Here is a 25317-nt window from a genome sequence, read left to right on the forward strand (position 1 = left end):
ACACGACTTAAGTCCCACCACCATCGCACTCTGCCCTTAGGTCAACAGTCTTTCTCTCTATGCCCTCCCCAGCTCGTTCCCAGCTTCACACTTTCCTTTCTCTATCCCTTTCTCTCAACTTCCACACACTCTCACTCTCTCGCACGATTCTCGACCAGTTCCGGCCCGGGCACACTCAGTTTCCTATTTCTCACCTGCTTCCAAACGCTCTAACACCCTACCTCGTCCCGACGTTGTTGCGGTCTCTAGAGTGGCTCCTTGACCCTCGGCCTCGGGATGGATCTCTCCTCTCTCTCTCTCTCTCTCTCAGGTCGGCCCTCGTCCACCGTCCGGCTCTCTCTCTCTCTCTCAACTTCCTTGGCTGGCTTGCTCGACCTGCCCTAGCTGACTCCTCTCGATGCTGACCCTGGCCTCTGTCTTCGGCTCGCGTTTCAACTCTCGCACCTCGATTCTCCAACACTTTCGTACCTTCGTTCTCTCCACTCCACAATATCGAACGCGCTCTATACTCAAAAAAAGAAAAACTCGTGACACACTCTCGCTTCGACTACCTCGCTGCAAGGTTCGAGCAAGATTGGCCCCCCTCCCAAGCTCTCGGGACGGCCCTCTCCCTGACTTCCGCTGCACTCTGCTGACTTTTCGCGCCTTTCTCCCCTTCTTCCGCTGCAGCCGCCGTCGTTTCCACCAATCCGGCTTGGCGTCTTCGTCGTCACGTCCGGCTCGCACGGGCCCCCAAAACAACAATTAATTAGACAAAGACAGCTAAGCATGCTTGAATTTGAGCAGAGAAAGGAGGCGTCGCAGGGTCGCAGGGAAACTAGCAGCACCAGTTTTACCTCATCACAGTCTATATATATATACAGCTGATCTCTCTCTCTTTCACCTCAATACTCTCTCCCTTGCCACTTATTTCATGCCATCACACTTGCCCCTTGCCCCTTATTTTATGCTGTCATCAGCATGGGGAAAGAGATTGAGAGCAGCTACTACTGGCCGACACCACCGCTTTCCCCTACGAGATTATCTTTTGCAACTCACGTTTACGTTATCTGGACCGTTTTTGTCGAAACTTTGCACTCATCAAACAAAGGGTGTACTATTATGTAACTTTTCATGCCCTTTCGATTGGTGCAAATCATTTTTCGATACGTACTACCGTTTTTGAGATATCAGTGTTTCTTCATCTAAATTCGCAAAAAAATGTTTCTTCGCAAGAATTGCAACACTCACAGCATTTTTGATATTTTTCCCGTAATCAGCAGGGTCCATTACGTAACATACTAAAATTGCAGTATGGTATTTTCTGGGCGATTTCAGAACTTCTTTTATCAGTCTATTAAATGTATTGAATATTTGTACGGTTATTGCTAAAGAGGATGCAGATACGGTTATTGTAAGACAGACAATGGAAATGACCGAAAAACCGAAAAAGTTTCAACTCCCATTGCCATAGCTAAGAATGATGTTGACTTATTTGTGGTGACGGTGGCTGACAGCCAGTAACACTAACGTGGATTTCTATAAATAGGTGGAAAACCTGAAAACCTACTGTATGAAATACAATATCATACAGATATACAGCCTTACATAATGCTCACACACAGTTTTGGCGGATGCAACTCGACAAGCTCTTTTTTTAAGAAAGCTATTTATTACTTTTTTTTTGGAAAATAAAGATCAAAGAATATTTTGGCATCGCTTTTACTAACAAATGCAACATTCATGGGACACATGAAACAAGTTTACTAACAAATGCAACATTCATGGGACACATGAAACGAGTTTACTACTAAATGCTGGGGGCGGCTGGGGAACAAGTTTGACCCAAAAATGTGGGGCTGGAGTAGGACCAATTTTATGTTTGTTCCATTCTTAACTGAGAAATCATCAACGCCTGAGGAACTGTTAGAAATGGCAATATTCTAATTTTCGCATATGATTCAATTAATCATTTTCGTGATCTTTTTATCTCACAACAACAAACTCAAAAATACAAATGAAGTAAATATTGTTTCATCGTTTTTATTCATTTTTTAAGGTTTCTTGCAGTTTTCAAAGAAACTGCAACAAAGGACGTTTTACTTGCAAAAAGGCTGGTTTTCATTGATCTCATTTGTGCAAATATTGCAATGGTAAGACGTGCGATAACACAACTTGATATATTATACAAAAACGACGAAAATACGAATTTCCAAAAAGACGAAGACGAAGAAAATATTTATTTCGAGAATATCGAACAAAAAATCGTGGACGTGGGAGTCGATTCAGATTCAGATTCAGATTTAATTCGCTGTCAAACAATATATTGTCCTTATCTATTTGTTTATCTTTTCGTCTTCCTCTTCAGCCTAATACTTTAAATTTTAGCGGGATCTTACGTTTTCACGCTGATAAATCACAATCTTCTCGAACTCGCTCGTTCGAACGCTTACACGTGGCTTGAGGGTAAGGTTGTATTTAAAAGTTTAGTTGAAAAATAAAAAAAAATAAAAAAAACCAAGCGTCACCACCAACCAAGGGATCACGGGACCCCTGATAGAAGCGAAGCTGCCTCATATATGTGGCAGCGGAACATTATCCAACATTAATTGTACCAATAATGTCTGTAGATACACACATACATATACATGACAAAGCGAGTGCCCACACACTCCTACACACATATATTTCTGGGACAAATATCTAACAATTTAATGTCAAATATGTAAGTAAACATTGTTTGCTGAAAGAAAATAAATAATAATAAAATAAAAAATTAATAAAATTGAAAAAAATGTGTCTTCCGTAAGCATGAAACTACTACAATTTTTTCATTGATAAATATTCTTAACTTTTTGAGAAAATGCATTTATTTATTAAAAAGGTGTCATATGTTTAATTCAATCTCATCTGGTTGCCGTCATCTGACAGGGCCCAGCGGGAGCTCATTTCAGTTGTTGTAACGTGTAGTTTAAGAATCCAATAAGAGCATGACGATTTTTGCCATTATTTATCAACAAAATGGTCTTCACAAACGTGTAACTTTTTTACGAATGGTTTTTTTTGGAATACCTCATTAAGAAGTTAATATATTAGCATAAAACTGGTCTATTCTATAAGCTAGAATTTTGTTATAAATTAAAAAAAAAATATATTGTTGTAAAATGTTTACAGGCCAAGGTGCTATTTTTAGTTTTTTTAGGCCATTGACGAAGTAAAAAATTAATGAAATTTTCGATTTTTTTGACGTTATATGTCGATTATTTTAAACAATTATAAATCGATTTGAAAAATTTTGGTCGCAAAATGTCCGTTTTAATAATGCCTACAAATGGCATACCACAAAATATGGCTTTTGTTGATTGGCTTAAAGGTATACTTCAAAAAACACGATTTTTCAGCATTTTCTTGCGTAAAATCGGTTATAAAAAAATGATGCCCGCTTTCGAATGAGCGCTTTTTTAAAGATGTGCTTCTTACTACTTAATAATTCGAATAAATCATGTGAGATATTGTAAGAAATTTCATCTTGTGGATTTGCTAACTCTATCGGCCTAAGGAGCTAGAAAATAACTTAGGCTTATGGGTATAGCCTCGATAAGTTTTGGTAAGTTTTGATGTTCACTCTTTCACTCGGAAAGAGCCACAAATGATCGTTTATCCCACGATCTGCATAATTAACCGGATGTCACCAACTTTCGGTGTGATTTGTATCTTTAAATATTTAGAATACATCTGTAATCGTCTGAAAGAATAGATTCCTGTGTACGGAGATTTTTTTCTATTATCAAATTTTTATGAGACTAATTATTTTTACAGACGCGCGCCCGATAGCAAAAATGAAATTTCGGCTTTCACAATAGTCGAATAAACTATCAAATTGTAACGAAGCCGGAAGGTTTAGGTTTTATTTTACGTCAGAAAAGGAAGAGATTGAGCTCTGTCCCACCTCCTAATTATTATTTCAAAGAATTGCGGAGTCGTAACATATACTATATTTGTTTAGTCAGTAATGCTAGGTACTGTTCGTTTATTCAACAAAGCCTATCGCAAAAAGAGCGGCGAAAATCGCTTAATATTTCGATTAAGTGCTTGGTTAAATAAACGTTTAGTGTGTCACGACATATCACTTAGAAAATTAAAAATAATAATTAAACTTGAAAGGGCAATAGTTGGCTTGATTTTCCTATTTTTCTATACATTTAGAAAAGTAGAAAAATTTAATAAGATTACAAAATTAAGAAATTGCAGATGGTTTATGAAATCGTTGGTGGCATAAAAGGGGGTAAATCATTAAGACCTTTATATTTATAGCTGTTGTTTACTGTGGTTGATTCAAATATAGCATGTATGTGCTTGTTTTGGCTATGCAGTTTCACTATGTTTTAATTTTATCTTAGTTTACAATTTTTAATTCTTAACAATTAGTTATTAGTATAGCTGTTGTCAGCTAAACTTTGCATCAATTAGTTTCTGAAGTTTATTTCGTTTCATTGTATTAAAAAAAGAATTTTTTATTAGCTTTTTATTTCTGGTCAGCATAGGCCAGCGTGTATGCAGGGGAACGTGGGGCAGAGGTGGGCAACTCTTTTTTATTATGTTTTTGTGAGAATTTTTAGTATTTTATTATTATTATCCAAACATTATTGCAACGGTAAGAACCTTAACTTTACCGTGTCACACTTTGCCACACGTTAAATTATTTTTTTTAGATTTCAATACTTTTCTTTGATTTTTATCAGTTTCTCTAATATTATTATTGCATTGATCTGTTAAATCACTTAATGGACTATCTGATAAGACCTGAGCAGGCTGTACAAAAGCTGTCTTGGACCAGGAGAATCCTTATCGTTAACTCTAAAGAGGAACACTCGGTAGGACCAGGTGCACAAACTAGGCTGTTTGAGCTGTTTGAATTACTGTTATCATTTAGAGTTATATCATCCACGTCACTCATGATATTCTGACTACACTTTATTACTGTTTGGCCGGTATGACAATTTTATTTCATAACCAGGAAGCAGCAAAGAATTCTGTAAAAAAAAAGTATTTTTCTATAAAAGAGGTATTTTTACCAGAAATTTGATCAAATAAGTGAGAGGTACTGAGATATTGTCTGTGAATGATATGTCCAGCTCATTTTTGTGCTGCTTTCTAATAAACTTTGTGATTTCTTGTTAAGATCATATATATCACAAACTTAATTGTGTAGTACTCCTGAGTAATATGATGCAGATCCACTGACATTTGGCAAATAAGCAACCAGCAAAATTTAAGTATGCAATGTTTTTTAGTTATCTTACACTTAGAATTAAGAAAATAAATAATGTAACTATGTTGCTTGAAGCTTATTTTTCAGAGTTAGGCTAATTATTTCTCTGAGGTAGATCAGCAAAGTCTGATGGTGAAAAAACACACGGGTTATAAAAATATGTCACAGTTTTTCGAAAAGAGTTGATGGCAGTCTCTATTCTTCTTGCTTCAATAAGCTGTGTGAGTGCAGCAGAAAACAAATAATAACAACACCGTTATCTTGTGCTGGATGTAAGAAGATCTAAATTTTTTACATATGATGAGTGACTATCAAGAAGGAGAACAAGATTATATTTGGATGCATGAGAAAAATCTATGGATTTTTCAAACTACTGAGTAAATACGTCTAACTGCATCCATCCACTTTTGTAAAACTCTGCCTCAGTACCTTCAGGCTTTCCCTCTAAGGTATTTCCACTGACTTAAGAAAATCAACATTGGTAGCACAAGTACCCCTGTAACTGACACACAAATCTCAGCTGTCACAGTTTTACCTGTTTCTGCATTCCTTTTGGAGACACCATCTCAGACGAGGATTTGGGAACAACGCAAGCGAAGTATGTTCAGTGTTCAAATTCAATGTTTATATACTTGTCAACTCGAATCAAGATTTATTATCTACGTAAATGTATTGTGTGTTTGCAGTATCACAATGTGTTAATTTTCAGACTCTGAGCTCGCAATACGTCTTCCAGAAATACACTAGCCTAGAGCTCTGCGAGGCTGCAAATAAACGTCACCGTGGATCGGGACGTTTAGCAATAAAGGCAGGGAAGAAGTCAAACAACACAATTAAAATAATAGAAATAATAAGTATATTTAATATAAGGGTTCTGAATGAAGTGAGTAAAAAACAATCATTTCCACGTTAACAAATAAATTCGAGGAAGAAAATAATTCGACGGTAAAAATAGTAATAAAGGCGTCTGGCGCTTAGACAGCAAATACCGAACAAATTACTATAAAATAAAAAACAAAATGTAGATTTCACCAAAAACGACGCCGTTGCTCAGACGAGAGAGAGAAAGAGAAGAAAACTCGGCCCTCGTCAGCTGGTGGCTCTCAGATAGTGCGAGACTCAGACTCGCATAGAGCAACACCTGCGAAGAAAGTGAATCCGTCGGGGCGATTGCTTGCGCTGCTGATGAGCTGTAATCCACGCGACCACCACCAGAATGATAATAAAAGCCCGATCAACTAGGCTCTCATCGAGCAGGACGAGACTACTCTTCTACCGGGACGGAAACTCGAACTTTCGGCTCTTCTCTCTCTCTCTCTCTCTCTCTCTCTCTCTCTCTCTCTCATTTCTTTGCGTACTCTTACGCGAACATAATGCTTAGATAGGACCAAAATCAAATAAAACAGACAAAAATCATTAAAAAAAGCAAAAAAACCATAAAAAATTGTGAACAAAAAAGAGAAAAAGCATGACGTCAACGTATTGATGAAATCTTTGAAAAGTATGAAAAGTAGTTAAACTTCAAGAGAAACTTCTAAAAAATATAGTGTACCAAAGAGCACTGTTTTAAGGAAATTTCAGAATATAACTCTACTTGACAGCAAAAAGGGAGCTTCTACAATTTTAACAAAAAAAGAAAAAAAATTATTTTAAAGAATAAATTTTTGGGAGAACGGAGCTCAGTTTTCCAGTACATAAACAAGAACTGATGGACACTGACAAAGAGTATGTTTTGAAATCTGGAAAAAAGACCAAATTGAAAAATGGATCCTTTGGCCATAAATGGTACAAGTTTTTCATGCAAGGGCACAATAACAATAGTATAAGATCACCTCAGCATCTTACCACGATGAGGGTAAATGTTTCTGAATGGGATGTTCACTCATGGTTTCTGCAATTAGAAGAATATTTGAAAGCAAAAGATTTGTTGAATATTGAAACTCACTGAGTGTTCAATTTGGACGAGTCATTATTTAAATTTGTTCCCTGTCGTGTATTAGAAAAATTAGGGGACCAATTGTGTTTATAAAATTTACTGCAAACGCTGTTGAAAAGCTGTTGCCATCAATGATCTTATGTTATGTGAAAATTACACTACAAAAAAAGTTCTGGAAAATATGTCTAAAGATTGAGTGGTAGGCAATACAAAGAAAGGCTGGATGACTTCAGAAAGTTTTTATAAATATATAAAAGATGTTTTTTTTTGTTTGATTTTTTGAAAAGAATTAGACATTTTCTGTTATTTTGTACGTTGATAATCACTCGTCTTATCTCACCACGAAGCTTGTTTCCTTTTGTAAAGAGAATTAAATCGAATTAATTGGTCTGTACGTTAACTCTACACATATTATACAGCTCTTGGATGTTGTATTATTTCACGTGTTTAAAGATGAATATAAGTCAGCTAACAAGAATTGAAGATCTGATAATATGATCGACGTTAAAAAATCAATATTCGCATCGATGTTACAGTTGGCTTCAGAGTCCCATGATTATACAGATTGCATAATAAAAGGATTTAGATAATGTAGGCTAGCATTTGTTGACCCTGAAACAATTAATTAGAATGTACTCAACAAAAACGAAAAGAGCAATTGAGTGCAAGTAACCAATATCAAGAGTCATTAATCGACAGAAATGCATCGCAGCTAGAATTTTTGGAAGATAATTGCATGTCTACCGATACACTTGCACTCTTCAAAGACTTTGAACAAAGAGAAGCTTGGAATGGTGATACTCAGTTATTTTGTTAATTTGAAACATAGAAAGATCCAAGAAAAAAATGTAACTACTGTACAACGGTGCACTGCAATTTTTTGATAATTCATGTGATTGAGTTTCTTTGATTTTCAACGTAATTTCATTGTATGATTAAGTATGCCTTTCAACTTGACAGTTTGACATACTGCAGAAGCAAGTGCACCGATTAATGTTAGTGAAAATGAAAATGAAGGAGTCTGAAAAAATCAAGACACCGATACACATTTAACAAACTCCCACTGCAATAAAATTCCAAGCGTTGATTTAAATAGTTCTACAATACTTACATCATAATTATATAGATAGCTTTACTGTTGATGAGGATGTAAGTATTTTGAATAGTTATGTCTGTATCAAATAATAACATTTAAGAAATAAGTCATGAATATATCATCACTGAGATAATCGAAGATGAAATTTACAAAAAAAAAAAAGCTCTCTAGCTTAGACAAACAGTTTTGGTCTACCAACGCCAAAAAGTAGTTGTTCGTCGTTTGAAAATGTAACAGCTGGAAATTCGATGCTTCACCGTACAAATAATGACTCCATGCATCTGTCATTTCCAACGCTAAACAAGACTTGCTTATCTTATGAAAACATAGGTTATACTTATAATGATACTTTTCAAGTTTGACAAATACAAAATAGAATAAACAGCATAATATTTTTAAATGAATCGAAACTTTAGATTTAACGCTGAATACAAGTTCAGAGAAACATACACAGGAAATGTGCAATAGCTCAAATCAAAATACAGGAATATCGATCCTAACTGAGCAATATCTATATCTTTCAAAGTGTGAGAGATGCAACCAATGTTTAGTGAAAGATTGTTATAATTTTGTTTTTTTGGTAGATTATCTTTGACTAAGAATTGAATCAGTTCGTAGTTAAAAAAAAAAAAAAAAAAAAGGTTTTTAGTCCAGTAAATTAGTTTGGATAAAGAAACTATTGATGCCACAGATAGATATTTAAGAGGAGTCAGTTCAAACTGTATTTTCATTTTTAAATATTTAAATGCATATTTTATCGCTTTTGCCCTCTTCCGCTCGACTTTCCCCTACCCTTTTTTTATTCATCCGTGATAGTGACAAACATCATTAACCACTTGAGGGGGCTTTTTGTGTAATTAGTAAACAGTAGACATCTAATAAGAATCAGGTTTTGTCGTATAAATAAAGTGTATGTTAGGTGTTGAACAAAATCAATTCACATCCTAATAACTGTAAAAAAATATAAACCGTAAAAATGTAGCATTTTTTCCATTTCTATTCAGCTTTTTAAAATTTTTTGAAACATATTAAGTGCAAGAAGTTAAAATCTATTGGTATTATATTTTACATTATTTTATATGAATAATAGGACCTAATTTCTTACACATCACATTTTAAAAAGTTTTTTCATTAACTTACTTTTATATTTTTTAAAGAGTCAATAAGCTCTGACAAGTAAAATCAGATAAACCAGTGGACAGTGAGTGCTCGGGTACCCAAATAAGAAGTTGTTCTTCTATAAAATTATATGACAAACAATATAATTTTCAGTATAAAAATACCTCCCAAGAAACAATATTGTCAACGGAGGTAGTGCAATCATCATAGGAATGAGTATACCTACGTTGATTGGGTATGATTTTAATTAATATTTAATGAGTTAACAATTATAAACAATATATTATGGCACAATACAATAAAAATTACATATAGGCTGGGCAGTACAAGACTGTGCTTACATCGAATCTTCAGGTGATTTCAAAACAACTTCCTACTGCCTACGCTGATTCCATCTGTAACGTCAGACTCACATTTATCACATACGATCCGACACTTATTACTAGTCCTTATTTAATACCCAAAATATAATAGTATCTTAAAAATTAAGACAAACTATCCTATAGTATAGCTTCAATAGGGTAGTATTACATGCCAGTGAATGTCTCTTCAGGACGTTTATCGCACAAGGGTTTTTTGACACATATTGTTCAAACAGCAAACGTATATTGAAATAGTCTAATAAATACTCACAAAAATTGCAGCTCGTTTGACTGTACCATTATTTCATATATGTTTAATTTTAAAAAATCGATATTTAACATGTAATCACGTGAAAAAATTACGTTAAATGGCATTTATATGATTTGTAGGAATCTCCCAATGTTTTGGGTACAAAAGATTAATTTTAAATAAACCTATCGAATTTTCAAATAGACTCATTTTTTTAATGAATTCAGAAAGAGGGGATGAAGTGTGCGTAAAAGCATATATGTGAGTACATTCATAGGAGAAAAACAGTTGCTAGTTTTACTTACACTAGTTTTACACACATTAGCGTTCCTATCCTTCTCTGAACTTTTTCCCACTAACTATGTGAAAAACGTCCTTAAGTCAAAATCACTTTAATCACGAATAAAAAAATTTTAAAAGAATAAAACACAATAAAAATTAATTATTGTATTAGTATTAGTACAAAAAAAAATTTTTTTTTTCATTTTTGAAAATTTTAAAACAATATGAAAAATTGTATAAACAATGATTCATTTATTGTAAAAGTAAGAAATCAAATATATAGGAATAAATATTTATTAATACACTGGAAAGGTGCTATACTAAAATATACTAATTTCCAAGTTTTTTGAAAAATAATTGAAGAAAAATTATTCTTTTATGTAAATTATTTATTAATTTAATTTATTATCCAAGCAAATGAATTAATATACATTAAATAAAAATTTACATAAGAAATAAGTTACGAATAACACCATAACATGTAGATATCGAATATTTCTAGTGGCAGTAGCAGTCTTCGCAGCAGAGTGGGTAAGGGTTTTTTTTTTTTTTTTTTTTTTTTTTTTTTTTTTTTTTTTTTTTTTTTTTTTTTTTTTTTTTTTTTTTTTTTTAGAACTGGTAAAAAGTAAAAAAAATAACATTTAAAATGTGTGATGTGGTAATGTGATAAGGCGTCATGTGGTATAAAGGAAACCGGCAGTACGTCACGGGGGGCGAGGCGAAGGGGGAGAATCGAGAAAAATCTACTTCCGTCACACTTTTTCTCAAGGTCAAAATTTGAAATCGTCGATTTACCCGCGCGCATAATGCGCCTATAGAAGTATAACTTCAAAAATAGGAATATTTTACAACTTTTACGATTTTTTTGCAGCCGTAACCATGTAATTGATAAAATAAAAAAATAAAATTTTTTGTGATATTAAACACAGTTTGATCGTATGGAGTTATAATTAAATATCAACTATCCTTCGAGTACTTACTTCATTAATCATAAAAAAATTAGTACTACTTGTATTGATAAAGTGCTCCCTTAAATCCATGTCGTAACTTACTTGACGATACGAGTTGCAGTACTAGCTGCAATGGTGAAAAGCTTGAGCTCAGTCGCTTACTTTTACAGAGCGCATTTCGAGTGCTATGTACAGAAATACGAATATCACCAATTAGTTTACAGCTTTAACGGTGGTAGCGCTTGTGTTAAATTTCACCGAAGTACGCTCATAAGTAAGTGACTGGGCTCAAAATTTTTACCACCAAGACCACGGTGTAACATGTAACAGGTGACTACAGTAAACTTTTGTGAACATTTTGTGTCATTTTCGCTTTCTCGCACCAGGTGTCGAATAGAGAAACGAGGACTGAGCAGACGAGCACCTGGAGCCAGTTAACAATTTGAAAAGGAGAAATAAAAATAGTAAATGTAATTGTAAAAGTATGTTAAAACTTGTATTAAATGATTTGAATATAAATTAACTAAATTGGGAAAAAAAATTTGTGTAAAAGACTGTAAAAGTGGCTCAACATTATTTAGTGCTCCAAAAAATGACGAAAGTCTATCATTAAAATTATTTTCCAAGTAAAGTAACTGTTTAATTTTTTATCATTAACTTGTATAAAATATTTTTTTTATTAAAAATACATTCTTACTGCTAAATTTATGACATTGTGAATTTCCAATGGCAGAACTGGTAAACATAAAAAACCGTTGAGGACTTATAAATGCCAATAGCAATTTATGTGATTTACTGCAAAATACAGAAAAGTCTTTTGTTCAACCTTTGAAAAATTATAAAAATAATATATATGAAGCAACTATTGGAAGCATCTTACGAAATTACAATTTTGAGTTCCCTTGAAATAAACGTAAAGCAAAGAACACAAGAAATCAATTATTGTATTATACAGTGTATTACAATATTTGATGTAAATAATTTTTTTTTAAGTAAACGACACGCTATTACTTTCACTAGTATTGTACTAGTGTTTGCCAACATTAATAGTATAACTGTATATACGGTCTTCGTTTCTCACTTCGCCATCTGCTGGATCTTGAATGAAACAGCACAAATAATTTACAAAAATTATGCCTACATGGGACAGGTGGTCCCATATCCTGTCCTATATCTTACACCGTGATCACGGTCAACGCTGACGAGTTGGCAAGCTCAGCTTAGAGGGCGCTAAGAAGAGCTTTCAGCCAATGGAGTACACTGATCGAAGAATACGACTGAGTTAGCTTGACTGCACCACCGCTCTAGTAGTAGCGGGCCAAGCAACTAAAGGCAAAGTCTGCTCAACAGCCAAGGAATTTCTGCTTAACACTACGAAGCTAATGTGATGGGTCACACACCAAGCGAAACGGGTTCTGTACAATTAAGTCAACACAGGTTATGTATATTTTTTAGTGATTCTGTCTTTCTTTATACGTGTATATATACGTACAATCAGGTGTTAAAAAGTACAGTATTTACATCACTAGCGAGTATAATCAAGATAAAAGCTGTTATCTGTGTAATGTAATCATGGATGATTTTGTGAAGTCGTTATTACGTCAGTGGAAATTGGAAATATTCATCGATAGATTTGATGGTGAGTGTGCCGATATATGTACATGTTAACGAATACTCGGGCAGTGCTCTGTTAATCTACATTTATAAATATATGTGTACGATTCTAGTGTAATACATACACACACTGTTGCACCCATTTATGAGCTAGTTGCTTCGTAGTAGGTATTTTTTTACTCATTGAAAAGATTATAGTACAATTTATTATACGCTTACGGGGTTATGAAATTCGGAGTAACTATTCGCACCTTCAAGGGCACGTAATCAGGTTGGTTTGAGGTTACATAGTATAATGGTGCGAATAGACCCAGCGTATGATATTGCTACGTTCTAGTAAGTGACGCTGGTACTTATTTTTTTTTAGAGGCTGGGATTGATGAATTCATTATTTCATCTTTAAATGAAAAAATGTTTGATAGTTTGTTTGATATAACGAAGGGTGGATTTAAAAAAAATTCGAGATAGGATATGCTAAGTAAAAAAATTCTGTATCTAATAGTAATTTTGCTGTTAATATTTCCTTCAAAAATCCAGTTGCAAACCAGTCATCTGATCATTCCCTTGATCCTAATTAATCGATTAATCAAGCATTCCCACCTGAAGGAAATTTTTCATTCGAAATCGTAAACACTGAGGAGATCAACAAAAATTGTAATTTACTTTCGGATACCTTAACATGTTTGATATTTTATGAATGCATTATATCATACATTTTTTTCTTCGTCAATTGTATAAAGCTGTGCAGAGGTTGTCTGTAGAAAAATTGTTTGAATATACCACAAGAAGAAAATGTACTTTAGGATTATATGCCAAGACTTTGAAGTTAACTACACGCATAACAAGTGATATTATGATTGAGTATGAATTTGAAGTTACGAAAAATTATAAGTACAAACTATTTTTCATGAATTTTTTTATCGAGATTAAAAATAACTCTTTTCAAACATTAGTAATTTACCATAAACAATATAGTCATGAAAAACAATAAAAAATAAAAATCATAATTTAGGCACACAATAAAAATATCCGTAGGAACTCTTTTTATTATCATTTTGATTTTTCGACTTTTTAATTTACTACTGAATAAACATGTGATAATCGTAGCCAACTATTCACGAAATAATTATTTGATTTACCTTAATAGAATAACAATGGCTTAATTGGTGGATTAAGCACACCAGTTGGCCATCATTTTTGTGTCTGAAGAAAAAACTACCTAAAATTTTTATTTTACTTTTCATAGCAGCTGTAAATGCAAGGAAAGCCATAAATACTCGAGGTATTTGGACCGTGCTACAGTTTTCAAGAGCGCCACCACTGGCGATAGACGGAGTCACTGGACCGGAAATAATGCACAGAAGTAAGTAAAAATTTCTCTTTATTAATTTAATTTTACAAATCTATCAAGTTAGAAGACGTTTATACAAGTAATAATGAATTTTCCATTATCTAATTTGTTTTTTTTTTTTTTTTTCATACGCTTAGAGGTTATAAATTTTTAGTGATGTTTGTTTTCAGAAAAATGGATAAGGTTATCACAGACAATGGAAAATTTATTATTTTTTGTATAAACGTCTTTTCACTCGATACATTTGTAAAATTAATTATTAATGAGAAATTGTAACTTACTTCCATACGTTATCTCCGATCCAGTGACTCCAACTGTCGCCAGTGGTGTCACTCTTTCAAACTATTGCACGGTCCGAATACTGTACGTGAAACATCTTGCTTTGAAGAAAAAAACTTATTCGTTAATGTGATTTATGTATCTAAACGACTGAGTGAAGGTATTAGTGAAATTACAATTTTAATAATACATGTGTATCAAATAAAATAATTATTTTATCCAGATCTACTCGACGTAAATGCTACTATTTAATAGCTTTGGAATAACGACACACCAGAAGAGGAAGTTACTCAAAAGTGGAATGGTTGTTTCGAAAACAGAGATCAATATAAACAGATAAAGCAGTATTTCGAACAGTTTACTTGTTTGAAAACGTATTTTTGTATGACCTTGGTAAGATTTGAACATTATTGATAAACTAATAATGAGCACGAGATTAGGCATTTCCGGGTTTTTCTAATGTAAAGGTCTGATCGATCAATGAATTTGTTAAGTACTAGAGTATTTTGAGTCAAGCATTTTTAAATTGTCAGATTGTACGGTACCTCGTTGCCCATATTGAAAAAGTACGCTTGAATTCGATCTAATACATTTTTTTTTAATTTGTTTGCTCCATTAATTAATAAACATAAAAAGAACCATTAAAATTTATTTTAAAATAGTTACGCAACTTGAGATGTTACGAGTATACAAGTTAATGTTTTTTTTTTTTTTTTTTTTTACTGACTTGGCTCATCCTTTACTATTCCACAGTTAGTCAATGATTTCGATCGTATTTACCCACGTTTGACTGATACATTTGTTACTAAGTGGCCGTCGGTAGCATAAAAGATCGTGAAATTAACCCACTCGGTTGGAAAGTTAACTGAATCTGAAGATATTTTGTCTTCTACAGGAAAAAAGGATGTAGTAGCATTGCTTTGTCTTGCAAGATTATAAGGATTTATTTACCAAAAGAGGGCTACATCTTATAAAACCTTTGGTACGAATGCTAAAACAATCTAGCAAAGTTTTATTTTACATGCCAAGGTACTTGTTCTTACACACAAAATTTTTTGTCAAACAAGGCGCATGAAAGAGAATTTCAATTTATTACATTTTTTTGCAGACAAGAAATCAGATAATTTTGTAACAACAAGAAAGAAAAGAGCGCCAAAAGAATTGCAATGTTTGTCCTTATATAATGTATATGGGTGACCTACACAGCGATGAAAACTTAGAAGACAACAATCAAGAATCCTCAGAGAATGAGCTCCAAGAAGCACTAGAACCTGACAAGTAAGCAAGAGTTTGATCAAGTAAAAAAAAGGTTCTACAAATTTTCGTCAGTATAAATTCCTACGAGTGCAAGGTATGACTGGTTGACAAGGTATAAATAATTCGTCATGACTGGTTGTTGCATGGTGAATTGTCAAAATTCTTCGACAAAGGGGTACAAGATGTACCGTTTTCCACCAGACAAAGAAAAAAGAAAATGTGGATGGTGAACATAAACAGACGTGATTGGAGTCCTGGGCCTAGGGCTATGCTGTGTCATATAAGTACAATTTTTTGTCACATTTTAATTTGGTTTTAGAAATAATTATTCTAATTAATGAGCATGTAAATAAGTCGTTATTATTTAAAAAATTACAAAAAAAATAAAAGTGTCTGTGCAATTAAATGGACCTATATATTCTTCTGTATTTTTCGACGCTGAATCCGAATTTGCATTAAAAAAGTAGGGTCCAGCTACTTTTTTATGGGGTTTTGCTCGGAAAACCTCATTTTTTACGGTTTTCTCATGGTTTTTTTTTACATGAAAAAAAAAAATTAAGAAAAATTTAATTTTTCTACTTTAGAATCGAATTCTACGAGAAAAAAATACATCGCAAACCATGTTTTGGATTTTTTTGTTTACAGAAATTTTAACCCACCATACGGCGATGAAAAGGCAGAAAATCGCGAAAAGTGAAAATTTGCTTCAAATTTGATTGAAATGACATTAAAATCAAGTTTTACGATTATAAACCAATTTATGAACATTGAAAATACTCTACTGGGGGTAATTGAGGTCGCTGATTACGAATTTTAAGCCATTTTTTTCAAACAACAACTTCTAGTTGGCGTAAGTGGACAATAAACGTGAAAAATTGATATTTTTTTCATAAATATCGATGTTTTGGATACTGTTCTGGAGCTTTTCCACTACATGAATCACAAAACTAGAACTTTTTTCGACTCTTGATCATGAAGTAAGACTTAGAACTTGTGTATAGCGATATTCATGACCTCCATTATAATATTTTTAGCTTCTTTTAAGAAGTGCCTTAGAGTTTTAATGGGTTAATCAATTGAGTTTGTAGAATTTTAGCTAATACCTCGCAACTTCAATAGTGAGATGTTGGATAAGATATTGGCGATATCTATTTTTATTTTTGTCTTCCAAAAAAATATTTTAAACAAAGTTTTAAAGAGTTTTACGCTTACGCACACATTTCTAGTCAAATGACCGGCGTAAAGGATTTCTGACACGCTTTTGACCTCTTTTTAAAAATGTTTCTCTCTTCATCATCCAGCCGTAATCTGCCAACATATTTATACCCCATCGTCCTTGAAATCTGCGTTCAAATTCCTTCAAGTCTTGGTAAAACCTTTCTCCTTGCTCTTCGCCAAAGTCCCGGTTGTTCTCAGGAAATTGATCAATATATGAATCAAGAAAATGAAGCTTCAAGTTCATTAGGCAGCCCAGTTTTTCAAAGTTGCGTACCATTTTTTTACTATAGATTTATAATTTACGTCTTTGGTGTTACCCAAAAATTATGTTGATACATCTTTAAAACTAGACCATGCTGCTTTCTCATCATCTTTCATAGTTCTCTCAAAGTTTTCATCTCAAAATAGAGTACGAATTTCAGGTCCATCAAAAATACCTGCGCTTAGTTTACCATCTGTTTTGTGGTGAAACACTTGGCTCAAATATTCGTAGCATTCTCCATCTTGGTCTAATGCCTTAACAAATTGTTTCATTAAACCAAGCTTCATATGAAGAGGTGTGCGACAAAGGTGTGCGGCAAAGGTTTTTCCGCACAGTGTGCGAAAAAGGTGTGTGGCAAAGGTTTTTGTCGCACAGTGTGTGGAAAAAGTGTGCAGCAAAGGTTTTTGCCGTACAGTGTGCGGAAAAAGTGTGTGGAAAAGGTTTTGCCACACACCGGAAAAAATTTTGCTACACACTGGAAATCAAAATTCAAACCTATTTTGTACCTATTTTCCTCACACATTGCGAAAAAACTTGTACGCAACTCATGCGGGACAATTTCCCGCACTCGTGTGATAGACTCGCACTCGTGGCCGGTGACGGTAACTCGTACCTTGCAATCACACTTGTGCTACGCACTCGTGTGCTCAACTGTTACTTGTTCCCGTCAACTCCGGTACTCGTGTGAGTCAATCACTACTCGTGCGATAAATCGTCTTTTCCGCACTTGTTACGTAAATAACTATATTGTTTCTGTTATTTTTCTTTTGTTTTTCAACCCAACAAATTTTGCACATACATAACAAAAGTTATCAGGATTACCAGTGCATTCATGATTGCGTTTGTTACCAGAAGTGCCAGCGGAGTTCAATGAAGATAAGGAATTGTGATGTGCCATAAATTATATCTTAAACTCACACGCTAAGAATCCTGTCCCGATCGCAGGTGAGTCAGCCGTCCTAGGGGTGATAACTCTCATACCTCCCTAGGCCTTAGTATGAGAGCTTTCTGACGTTGACGAGGACAATCAACTCGTCGTCAGACACACTACGGCATCATTCTCACATCTAAGCATTCCCCTGCAAGACAGCGCGCCTTTGCTGGTTGAGAACTGTTGAGTTCCCAGAAAAAATTCTTATAAAAGGTTAAGAAAATAAAGAATTATAAGATAGTTTTACAACAGGTTTAGATTCTCTGCATGTGGACGATCATTCGACAAATCAGATAACACATCATCCGAAGATCTAAGCGAATCCGACGAAAGTCAAGAAAATCTGTCTTCAGATGATAATGAAGAGTATGTACGCGAAGGTGTGGAGAAATCTGTAAAAAAATATGATTGAAAGAGTCTGAATGATTTATTTAGAAAGGCTGGCCCATCTAAAGAGCAATCTAAATTGATGGCTTCGGACTTTAAAAAGCGAAATATGCTGACAAAGGGAACTAAAGTAAGTGAATATCGTGACCGCGAGAAAATCTTTTGAAAATATTTTAAAGAAGATTCAGGGCTAGTTTACTGCATTGACGTAAAAGGACTTATTGACGAATTAAAACCAGGTATACACAAACCTGAGGATTGGCGCCTGTTCATTGATTCGTTGAAGCGGAGCCTTAAAGCAGTCCTTCTTCATAACACAAATAAGTACGCTTCTATACCATTAGCGCATTCAACTGTGCTTGAAGAAGAGTATTCAAGCATTGAATTGGTTCTGTCAAAAATGAAATACGAGGAACATAAATGGCAAATATGTGGAGACTTAAAAATTTGATCTATAATACTAGGACAACAATCTGGATTTACAAAATATCCTTGTTTTTTGTGTATGTTTGAAAGTAGAGATAGAGAAAACCACTACTAAAAGAAAATTGGGCCACTAAGAGAGTCATTTGAACCTGGAAAATAAAATATTGTAAAAGAGCCACTTGTGAATCCGTCCAAAATTTTGATACCACCTCTTCATATGAAGCTTGGTTTAATGAAACAATTTGTTAAGGCATTAGACCAAGATGGAGAATGCTACGAATATTTGAGCCAAGTGTTTCACCACAAAACAGATGGTAAACTAAGCGCAGGTATTTTTGATGGACCTGAAATTCGTACTCTATTTAGAGACGAAAACTTTGAAAGAACTATGAAAGATGATGAGAAAGCAGCATGGTCTAGTTTTAAAGATGTATCAACATAATTTTTGGGTAACACCAAAGACGTAAATTACAAAACTATTGTAAAAAAAATGGTACGCAACTTTGAAAGACTGGGCTGCCTAATGAACTTGAAGCTTCACTTTCTTGATTCACATACTAATCAATTTCCTGAGAACAACCGGGACTTTGGCGAAGAGCAAGGAGAAAGGTTTTATCAAGACTTGAAGGAATTTGAACGCAGATTTCAAGGACGATGGGGTATAAATATGTTGGCAGATTACGGCTGGATGATGAAGAGAGAAACATCTTCAAAAAGAGGTCAAAAGCGTGTCGCAGTAAAATCGTAAAACTTGATTTTAATGTCATTTTAATCAAATTTGAAGCAAATTTTCACTTTTCGCGATTTTATGCATTTTTATCGCCATATGGTGGGTTAAAATTTCTGAAAAAAAAAATTCAAAACATGGTTTTCGATGTTTTTTTTTCCGTAGAATTTGATTTTGAAGCCAAAAAAATCAAAGTTTTCTTTTTTCTTTTTTTTTATTAAAAAAAAAAAAAAAAAACCATGAAAAAACCGTAAAAAATGAGGTGTCTCGAGCAAAACCCCATAAAAAAGTAGCTGGACCCTACTTTACTATTGCAAATTCGGATTCAGCGTCAAAAAATACATAAGAGTATGTAGGTCTGGTCAATGGCACAGACACTTTTGTTTTTTTTTGGGCCTGTGTTGTTAGTGCATGGTGTATTTATAACCTATTAAATTGTTTATTTTGTGTGTTTATCAACATGTTGAAATTTTTTCAGGACCATTTTTTATTAGAGTGTTGAGAAAGTAAAGCTAATGGAAAAATGAAACTGAAAAAGACATCCATCCCAACAATTTTCAAACACCAGATGCCATCGGATTGTACAAATTCTATTGCGAGGATTGAGGAACGGGCTGAGTCTAGTGTCACTGAAGTGACAAAAGAGCACGTATTTTGCAATGATATACCTGCCAACGCATTTCAGACAAATATCTTAAACCTAAGTGGCAGTGATGGAAATGTAGTACCTAGTGCAAGTTAAAATGAGTGCAAAGTGGTCAAATCTTTAATTGTGCCTGGTACGTTATACACTTTTTCTTTTCTTATTAGGTCATGAAATAGTAGTTTTCGTCTCATAGGTGCCATCGCCTCTAGGGCTATTTTACAGCCCGAGGAACATGCAAAGCAGGGCCTGAGGGACGTAAGGCTGCCCTGATGCGATAGCACTCATGTGGTGAATACTATTTTTCCTACCGAGGGTACATCAGCCCCTCAAAAACGCCCGAGGTAGGAAAATGTTGTTATATTACTTATTTTCAATCAGAAAGTAGGCCTCCAGTAGGCTGCCTCCATTGACGTAACATAACCAACTTTCAATCGATAAATATAGATATGTACATATGAGAATACACATTGTATTATGATTGAACAAAAGTCATGACTCATTTCAAACGAATCAAATTTAATTTCTTCATGAAAATTTTTCATCACGGCGTTGTTGATCACGTGTAGTTACAAAAATACAACCCTAAGATAAATAGAAATTTTACATAAATGAAGATATAAATGTCACCTTAAAAATATCTCTCATTCACAATTGATATCAAGTTTACAATATGAACATGTGATTCGTGAGTTAATTCTAAGGAACTATTAAATAATTACCAAGAAATTAATACAAATTACATGCTCACACTGCAGTTTACTTTTTTTTCATACGAAAACATATTGATTCAATTAAATGATAGATGAACTTGATTTGACGGTGCACATCTAATTGACAGTGTACAAGCTGTTAAATTTCATAATCTTAGTACGGTTTTTAAATAGTTTTTATTGAAATTTTTTGAAGCACTAATTATTATTTTTAATTCAGTACTTTGAGAAACTTTGTTTAGTTGACAACAAATTTAATGTTGATTAATTTTGTCAGTCTCATATATGTATAAGAATACTCATTAATCATTTGTATAGGACTCAATGAAAGACACTTGTAACTTGTGTACCTGTGTGTAATTTTACGCTACAGTTTACACTGCAACTGTAGCTGATATAACTGTATATACCATAGAGATATAAGGATAGAGTGCGCTAGAGGCTGAATACAGCGATACGGTAAAAGAAAGAGATGGTTGCCAAGTGTCCTCTCGGTCTCTTTCTACCCGAGCACTGTGATTGGCTGATGCTCAAGAGGCAATAACCTATGTCAGTAACTGCCGCTGACGGCCAGAATACCCCCTTGAGCAGCAGCCATTCAGCCAATCACAGCGCTCAGCTAGAAAGAGATGGAGAGGACACTCGGCGACCATCTCTTTCTTTTACCGTATCGCTCCCCCTTACGTACATTAGTATAGTTAGCGCACTCTATCCTTATATCTCTATGGTATATACTATTCGAGAAGTAAGATAAAAGTAGGTTATGTAGGCTGCCTAATGAGTACCTCACGCACGCCCCCTGACGCGCCTACTTGTGCCCTCAGTAGGCTGCCTAAGTAGGGCCTCATAAACTTGAGAGGCAACCGACTTTCATTTCTGTTATGAGGCAAAGAAATGTTATTCCAAATGCTTTGAAGTTTAAGAATAATTTAAAACTTATTTCCATATCACAGTAAATGAAAGGTTTCCGGGGAAATAACTATGATGTCGATAACAGAACATATTTATTAGAGATTCTCGATATACTTCTTGAGAATCGTTCGAGCAATACACATCTTGTAACTTCTGAAAATGCCTTGGAACTAAGAAACTTTTCAATTTTTTTTACAAATGGAAAAAATATTTAGAACGTACTACAGTTACTTGCGTGGCTTAAACATTAATGCAAAACAGTTTTTTACAAGCAAGTTCAATGAGATACATTTTGAAATTCCTCTGTGCCATGATTTAAAAGACAAGATATTAAAACGCTTTAACACGTTTAGACTGAGAGTATGTTCTAAAACAGTTAAAAGTACTTCAAATTATACGTATGAAAGGAAGAGTGTAGCTGTACATTAATACTAAGTAAAAAAGAGATGATAAATTATATTTTTGTACGAAATATTTTTCTTACTTTTATTAATATATGCCTAACAAAGTTATGTTTATGTGTACAGTATTAACGAATAAAGAATATTTTTTTGCAACGACGCGAAAATGTAACCAGGATCTCTCAAGCTCTGGAAAGTGTTCACTTTTGGTAGAATCACCAGAGGAGACTCCCGCATTAATTTATAACTTTCACGACTTTCTTTTACCAACGATTATTGCAGTTAATTTTTTTTAACGAGTACCAATCATGCTATAGTGATTTCTTGATCAATTTTTTAAAATAATATCTTTTGCATTGATCAATTTTTGAAAATAATATTTATATAAACTTCGATTTTTTTTAATTATATTTTCTATAAATTATTTGTAATATGTAAAAAAAATTTTATTTTACTACCTACAAGTTTCAAAATTTTTAAATATATTTTTAAGTATAAAACAGGAATAATTTCATATAACTTACTTTAAGTCTATACTTCTTTTTTTGATTGTTATCTAGTAATACTTTTTTTATATCTACTATAAAAATGTTCAATACGTTTTATAAGTATTTACATTTTCGCGCACATTTTGAATTTGAAACAATTCTAACAATATGGCGTCGCATTGGTTGATCACTTTATTATAAGATCATTTCTCCTGGCCTGCTGAGTGCTGGGATATTTGGGAATTTATACTTGTTAATACGTACGAGTTAAAAGCTCAAAAATTGTATTGTGGTTAAAAATTTGATCAGTGACTTGAAGAGGTTTGACGTGCAAAAAACAATCGATACAGAAATACCACAACAATTTTTACATTGTTTGCAATAAAAATATATGTACAAATTAATTTTAACAAGTTCAGCTTTAATACAGTTTATAAAATATATTTTAGTGGCACTCTTATTAATAATATAAAATATTTATAAAATGTCTCCTATTACAGATTTAAAGCGTGAAATAAGTGTACCAACTTTAAAGTTGTATAACGATTCAATCATACCGAGAAATGTTGTGCAAGTCCTTATTGAAAGTATAACTATGATTTCGTTAACAAAATATTTATGTTCTACCTGAAGCAAAAATTCAATTGTCAGTTTAACGAGCAAAGTTTAAATATCGTGACTAATTTGAAAAAAATAATAATGGGTGAAGTGCACATGATTTTTGATAAGTTTAAAAATGAAAATGCTAGAATTTCATATTATATGAGTAAAGACCTCATGATTCGGCGTCTTGAACACATCTTAGGATACGAGTCAATAAATACCGTAGTAACGGCTCAGTTAAAACTGGAAGCAAAAAATACTTTTACAGAGCATACGTTTGAAGTGGACTTTGATTGTTGCTAGAAATACCTGGATCTTTTGATTTACTAAAAAAAAACAAATGGAGGAATAATAACTTTAAAAAAAATACAATGAGCAACATTACACAATCTAAGATGTTGAGAAAAAATTTTCAACGATTGAGTTAGGAAATGAACGAATGAGTTTATAATTCCACTTGTGGAATTACGTATCATCTTCGTATACGAAGATGAGTTAGAAACAGAGAATGCACTGCCAACAAAAGTTTGGTGGTGTTTACGTATCTTTATCAGGTTTTTCGCCTCAAATGCCATCTAAACTTAATTTTATTTTTCTAGCTTTTTTATTCAAATCCCGGCATTGTAAAACGTATGGGAATGAAAAAAATTTTTAATATCCAATCAGTGAACTAAACGATCTACGTCAAAATGGTTTAAAAATAAGCGTAAAGGGGACGTTATACAGTTTATTTTCAGTTAGTACTTGTATGGGAAGATAATTTGGGGTTGAACGAAATAAGTATTAGGATTTTTTTTTTTAATTTCAATGCCGGAAAATCATGTCGAATTTGCTCTGCTGATCTTAACAAAATCAGAACCTCATGCACTAAAGAAAAGCTATTGCGTACACGTGAGTCGTACTAAAAAAGATCTAGATATAAACGATTACAATTTAACGGGTGTAAAAGAGAAATGTGTATTTAACGATGTGATTGGGTTTAATGTGTGTGAAAATATAGCACTTAATTTACTCCCCGATGTCTTTGATGGGGCAGCTTCTTACACTGTAGTTTATATTTGTGAAACCTTAATTTATAAGCTTACAGCAGTTATTACAAGCTGTCGCATAAGCCTTGCTAAGACGATGGCTATCAAGAGCCAATTAGAGTTAGCTTATTTAAAAGTGACTGCAAATTTACTGTAACATTAAATTATTGTCGAGAATTCTGAAGAAATCCATGATTACTTTTCAAAGAAATATTTTCCTGACTGCGATGCTAGTGGAATAATTTTGACGGAGAGCACAATTCATAACGAAACTTTATATTATACTAATCAAGTGTTAGTCATCAGCGTAGAAAGATCATAACAAATATTTGTTAAAAATACGCCAGTTTTCTTCGAAATATTAATATTCAAGACAATTGCATTTGATGAACATGTACGCGTATTATGTGCAACCAAAAAAATCATATACATTTATACTCATATTCGAATTACCAGAAATTCGTCCATGTATATTACATGAACATAATAATGAATATCTTGTTATAACAAAATGTATTTTGTAAGGCAAAAAATTATTGTAAATAAATATACTAAAAAAATGTGAATGGAAACTCTCTTATATATAGTACATATATATATATATATATATATATATTATACATCAACAAATATATATATGTATGAGCGCGAGGTGGCTCAGTCGGCTAGGTCGTGGATTGGCACGTGGGAGACCGTGGTTCGATTCCTGGCCAGTGCGACTTTTTCGGGCAAGTACCTCTGTGATTTTTCACATGTGCTTTTTCACCACGCAATGCTCGTCGAGGAAGGTTTAAGGCGACCTTCTCGCAGCAAAAATTGCCTAATATCCCC

At 33.5% G+C, this 25317-nt stretch overlaps 1 protein-coding gene across 2 annotated transcripts in view; it reads right to left on the bottom strand.

The window, feature by feature from the left end:
* LOC106647639 (proliferation-associated protein 2G4) overlaps positions 1–25317 on the bottom strand; it is a 309719-nt gene that overhangs the window by 277199 nt on the left and 7203 nt on the right. The window lies entirely within an intron of this gene.

Source organism: Copidosoma floridanum, unplaced genomic scaffold (genome assembly GCF_036245765.1).
Source record: "Copidosoma floridanum isolate Cflo_tuat_1 unplaced genomic scaffold, Cflo_Japanese_pri ptg000011l, whole genome shotgun sequence".
NCBI classification, from domain to species: Eukaryota; Metazoa; Arthropoda; class Insecta; order Hymenoptera; family Encyrtidae; genus Copidosoma; species Copidosoma floridanum.